We start from the raw sequence: 6,000 nt of genomic DNA, 5'->3' as shown, positions 1-6,000 counted from the left end.
AGTGTCAGTGATGTTTACACTGAAAAGTGGGCATTACTTGAGCCACCTACGAGTTCATCTCTTCCAGGTGGAATATTCATTGACAGTCGTCTCATTACCGTTCCATCTTATGCCCCACGCAAAATCCCAGTTGTACTCAGAAACGAAACCAACCATGATATCATCTTGCCAACCAACTGTGTCATTGCTGAACTCAGTGTTCCACAAGATATACTTCCGATCCAAAACATTCCAAATAGTCAACTTCAATCTGCTAGCTGTTTAAGTCAACAACAACCTGCAGATTCCACAAACAAACAGAATAGTGACACAAGCCTAAATCTGAAGTTTGACTTTGGCGATTCTCCACTTTCTGAAGAGTGGAAAGCTAGAATAACCCAGAAACTGAACACCTACTCTGACATCTTTTCCCATCATGACCTTGACTTTGGCCATGCAACAAAAGTAAAACATTGCATCAAACTCAAGGATGAAACCCCATTTAAGCATCGACCACGTCCTCTTCACCCACAAGACTATGAGGCCGTAAGACGTCATCTCCAAATGCTTTTGGAGGCTGGCATCATTCGCGAATCGGAGTCTCCATTTGCCTCCAGTTGTTGTCAAAAAGAAAAATGGTGATGTTCGATTGTGGGTGGATAACAGGAAGTTAAACATGCAAACAATCAAGGATGCTTATGCATCGAGATTGGGTAATGTTACCAGATTGAAATGAATGAGAGTGACAAGCATAAAACCACTTATGTGTGTCCATTAGGTTTTTGGGAGTGGAATCGGATGCCGCAGGGGATCACCAACGCGCTGAGCACATTCCAGCGCTTAATGGAAAAGTGCATGGGTGACATAAACCTGCGAGAAGTACTTGTTTTCCTAGAAGATATCATTGTCTTTTCCAAAACTTTAGAGGAGCAAGGAATGCGGCTTGCTAACGTCCTGAATCACTTGCGAGAAAATGGCCTCAAGTTGTCACCAGAGAAGTGTCGTTTTTTCCAAACATCAGTGCGCTATCTGGGAAACATTGTTTCTCTTTTTTTTTTTTTTTTTCCTTTTTTTTTTTTTGCGCCTGTCCCGTTTGGTTTTTTGCCATCAGAATTATTGTCTAAAGGCAAAGAAAGATGCCCAACGGATTTACTTTACCAAATTGACCATCCCAGCCTTGCCGTAATGGTCCATTTGATTCACCTTTTATTGTTTATTTTATTTTCACTTGCTGAATACGGGACAGACTTGACTGGGAGAAAAAAGGGGAGAAAGAAAGAGGGAAAGAGAAACAGCTGAGAAGAGGGACAGGGGAGAAGGGCAAAAAACAAAAACCAACAGAATGGGCAGAAAAAAAAAGAAAAGAAAAAGAAAATGCATATATCGATCACCTGGATCACCTGTTGAGAAAGAAAAAAGAAAACAAGCAGAAGAGAACAAGAGTAATAGAATAAACAACATCACAATGATATATGGGAATATGACAGTAAATACTAAATATTAAACATTATTGTGCAGCACACAAGATCAACAGAACACAGTGTGCTTTGAGGTAGGAGCCAAAAAGGGTGTAGTTTGTGGGTGTGATCACCCGTGTGTACACCTGTGAGCATGGACGCGCTTGTTTTTTTAAAAGGTTCCTTCATGTAATGATCTGCTAGAGGGTGTGGGGGGGCCACAGCCCCGTCCTCCAGGGCATGAAGCAGGTATGGAGGACATCAAGACTTCAGACATCCAGAGGTCCCCAGAACACAAGAGACCAAGGAAGACCAACAGAGGGGCAGCTGCGCCACTATCCCAGAGAGAGCTGAGGAGAGTCCCAGATGAGGGCAGATGAGGAGCCCCAGGCTCCAGGCCCCGATAAGCGGCCGCCAAAGGATGAGCCGGTGTGTACCTGAACGCATTGTTTCTCAAAATGGCATTGAAACAGACCCCCCAAAAGATTGAAACACTCAAGACCTGGCCAAGACCACAAACTTTAAAGGAACTTAGGTCGTTCCTTGGATTCTCCGGATATTATCGGAGGTTTGTGAAAGATTATTCAAAGATTGTGAAGCCCTTAACAAAACTTACTGCAGGCTACCCACCAGTAAGAAAAGGGGCAAAACTCACTAAACTTGTGTTGGTATAACTTTAATGTGTTAATATGCTTTTGTTTGTATGATTTGGCACCCTCTTGTGGCCACAGTTGGTACTTGGGAAGTTGTTATGCCCAGCTAGTTTGCTACAAGTGCTCAGTGGAGGTGAAACTTTTGCCCACGCATGCCTGTAAGTTTTCATTACATATGTAACCCCTATAGACATGGTTACTAGTATTTTCTTGTTTTTACCCGGTATTATTATTTCCGACACCCCTTGAACACACTTTGATTTTCCGTAGTTCAGTGAATGCAACAAAAGCACGTTGCTGCATTAAGCTAGGCAAAACGGAGCAAGACACCCGAGAGCAATTAACAAGCTACACAGTGAGTCTTTCGGTATAAAATAAGTGTTATAAAGTATTTTCAACAGTCTCTAACTTAAAGTTATGTACTTTTCAGAGGCCTTTATGTGTTTTACTCTCGACCAAAACCAGGCAGAGCGTGTATTTGTTTCTTGGGAATTCCGGTGAGTTACTAGAGATGATAAGTTAGCAGGAAAACTTATGCTAATTTTACATGTGGTAAACACTGCAACAGTGCGAATTCTGTATTGTCTAAAAAAAAGCTAAAACCAGTCGGAGTACTTGAATTGTGTGTGAAATGGAATGTCGTATTTTATTTTATTGTCTATTTGATTGGGCATCTTCACAAATGCGCAAAACTAATGCAGGATGCACTTTTCTTTTAGCCATAAATGTTGTCCAGTGCCTTTCCTGCACTTTGTAATTTCAGTTATAGGTTAATACATGTAAATAAGTGGGTGGCTGTAGCTCAGGTGGTAGAGCAGGTCATCTACTGATCGGAAGGTTGGTGGTTCGATTCCCGGCTTCCCCTAGTCTGCATGCCAAATATCCTTGGGCAAGATACTAACCCGAAATTGCTCTCCGATGCATTCATCGGAGTATGAATGTGTGTGAATGTCAGTTGTGCTTGTGCGAATGGGTGTGAATGGGTGAATGCACAAGTTGTGTAAAGCGCTTTGAGTGCTCAGAAGAGTGGAAAAGCGCTATATAAGAACTAGTCCATTTACCATTTAAAACTAGTTACGTTACAAACATTTCATGATATGATTACATATGCCTTAAAAAGGGGTATATAAATACAATTGATTGTAATGCTGTAAAGCAATACAAATGGAATTCATAGAGACAGAACAATGTTAAAACAACAGTGTACTTGATTTTGAAAACTTTATGAGATCTCATTTTATTTAGAAAAACTGTTAAGAACTATTTTGTTTATTGCTCTGTACTGTATGTGCAGACTGGTTTTTTGTGATCCTGGATCTGAAGTGGTTCTGGATATGGATGGCGAGCCAGACCCTGTGAAAACTCGTGGCGAATCCAAAAGCAGTGTGGCCAGCTGTTCTGGATGCAGGAGTAGAGCTACAGTCTGAATTACTTCGAATCGCAGGATTTCAGATAAGCAAGAACAAAAACTGCTTACTTGATACGGATTGTTTCTCTGGGAAACAGTTGAACTCCCAATATCCTGCTCATCAGGAGTCAGCTCTAAAGAGACTACTTATTTTATTTTATTTTGTTGTTATTTTCAAAAGAGCGCTCTTCTCTGTTGATTTTCTGTTAATTTTCTATGCTGTTTACATTGGGTTATTGCACCACTGTAACATTGTAATAAATCTGCCGGCTGTTCAACACTCAATTCTCTCAAAGTTATTTTACTCCTCTCGAATCTAGTCTATAAGTTTAACCCTACTATACTAAGCAGGTGTTACACATACTATAACCTTAACTATCTGATTTGTGATGCATGTGTAATGTGCATATACTGAGTTACTATTTCAGCTGTGTGGTCATTACTCATTTGTAAAGCTACTTGTGTGCTAGCGACTGTATATTAGAATCAGAATCAGAATCAGAAAGGGGTTTATTGCCAAATGTTGAGCAGGTTTACAACATTAGGAAATTGCTGCGGTGCTTCAGTGCAAACATAGTGTCATAAATAGCACTTAAATGAAAAAATAAAAGTAGGGATAAGAATTCAAAGTGCTACGTAGAAAGATATGTGCATGAGCTATACATGAGATATATACATGAGAATAAGAATTAAGAGTGCTACGTTGAAAGATATATACATGAGTGCAGGTGGTGATCAGTGCCAATCATGGAATGATGCAGTGAACACAGCGTAGGGTCATGTGTTAGTAGCGGGAACAGTCATATGGTTATTGTTCATGTGTCCAACAGCAGAGGGGAAGAAACTGTTCTTATGGCGAGAGGTTCTGGTGCGAATGGACCGGAGCCTCCAGCCTGAGGGGAGCAGGTCAAACAGACTGTGTCCAGGGTGAGAAGGGTCAGCTGAAATCCGAGCTGCACGCCGCAATGTCCTGGAGGTGTACAGGTCCTGCAAAGATGGGAGTCTGCAGCCAATCACCTTCTCAGCAGAGCGCACAACACACTGCAGTCTCTGTTTGTCCCTGATAGTGGCTCCAGCGTACCACACGGTGATGGAGGAGGTGAGGATGGACTCGATGATTGCAGTGTAGAACTGCATCATCGTCCGTGTTGGCAGGTTGAATTTCTTCAGCTGCCTCAGGAAGTACATCCTCTGCTGGGCTTTCTTAATGACGGAGGTGATGGTGGGCTCCCACTTCAGGTCCTGGGTGATGGTGGTACCCAGGAAGCGGAATGAGTCCACAGAGGTGATGGGGGTGTCAGTCAGGATGATGGGGGGGAGTGGGGCTGTGTGCTTCCTGAAGTCCACAATAATCTCCACTGTCTTCTGGGCATTCAGCACCAGGTTGTTGTGGCTGCACCAGGACACCAGACGTTCAACCTCCCTCCTGTAGGCAGACTCATCCCCGTCCGAGATGAGTCCAATAACGGTGGTGTCATCTGCAAACTTGATTAGCTTGACAGACTGGTGGGTGGAGGTGCAGCAGTTGGTGTACAGGGAGAAGAGCAGAGGAGAAAGAACACAGCCCTGAGGGGAGCCGGTGCTGATGGTCCGGGAGTCCGAGACATTCTTTCCCAGCCTCACATGCTGCTTCCTGTCCGTCAGGAAGTCAGTGATCCACCGGCAGATGGGGTCAGGCACATTCATCTGGGAAAGCTTGTCTCGGAGATGGTCTGGAAGGATGGTGTTGAAGGCAGAGCTGAAGTCCACAAACAGGATCCTGGCGTAGGTTCCTGGGGAGTCCAGATGCTGCAGGATGAAGTGTAGGGCCATGTTGATGGCGTCGTCTACAGACCTGTTGGCTCTATATGCAAACTGCAGGGGGTCCAGGAGGGGGGCCGTGAGGGTCCTGAGATGGGAGAGAACTAGGCGCTCAAAAGACTTCATGACCACAGATGTCAGAGCCACGGGTCTGTAGTCATTTAGTCCAGTGATCTTAGGTTTCTTGGGGACAGGGATTATGGTGGAGGACTTGAAGCAGGCAGGCACATGACATGCCTGCAGTGAGGAGTTGAAAATGCCAGAAAACACTGGGGCCAGCTCGTTTGCACAGTGTCTGAGGGTGGCAGGAGACACGCCGTCTGGGCCGGGAGCTTTCCGAGCATTCAGGTTCTTAAACTGCTTCCTCACATCTGCTTCATGAATATGAAGAGTTGTGGTGGGAGGAGGTGGTGTGAAATCTTCTTTTGTGTGGGGTGAGGAGGGGGGTGTTGTAGGTGAACAGTTTGAAGGTGGTGATGGCTCTATGGAGGGGGGAGAGGTGGGGGAATTAGTGTCCAAAGTGCCTCTATTGTTGGGGCCGTTGGAGGTGTGAAGGCTGCCTGATGGCTCGTCAAAACGGCAGTAGAAGTCGTTAAGGGTGTTGGCTAAGAGCAAGTCATCAGTGGAGTGGGGGGTTTTAGGCTTGTAGTTTGTGATATTCCTAAAACCTTTCCACACAGAGGCCGAGTCATTCTCTGAGATC

At 44.4% G+C, this 6,000-nt stretch overlaps 1 long non-coding RNA gene across 1 annotated transcript; it reads left to right on the top strand.

Annotated features, from left to right (window-relative positions):
• The first annotated feature begins 2,452 nt into the window (after positions 1–2,452).
• Positions 2,453–3,782, top strand: LOC146707009 (uncharacterized). Its single transcript, XR_014921044.1, has 2 exons — positions 2,453–2,586; positions 3,384–3,782. It is a non-coding gene; the product is annotated as an uncharacterized LOC146707009 (long non-coding RNA).
• Positions 3,783–6,000: the final 2,218 nt, after the last annotated feature.

This window comes from Copadichromis virginalis, linkage group LG6 (assembly GCF_057382275.1).
Source record: "Copadichromis virginalis isolate Kocher_CV1m ecotype Utaka linkage group LG6, C_Virginalis_male_GT1.1, whole genome shotgun sequence".
Lineage (NCBI taxonomy): Eukaryota > Metazoa > Chordata > Actinopteri > Cichliformes > Cichlidae > Copadichromis > Copadichromis virginalis.
This window is presented reverse-complemented; position numbering and strand designations above follow the sequence as displayed.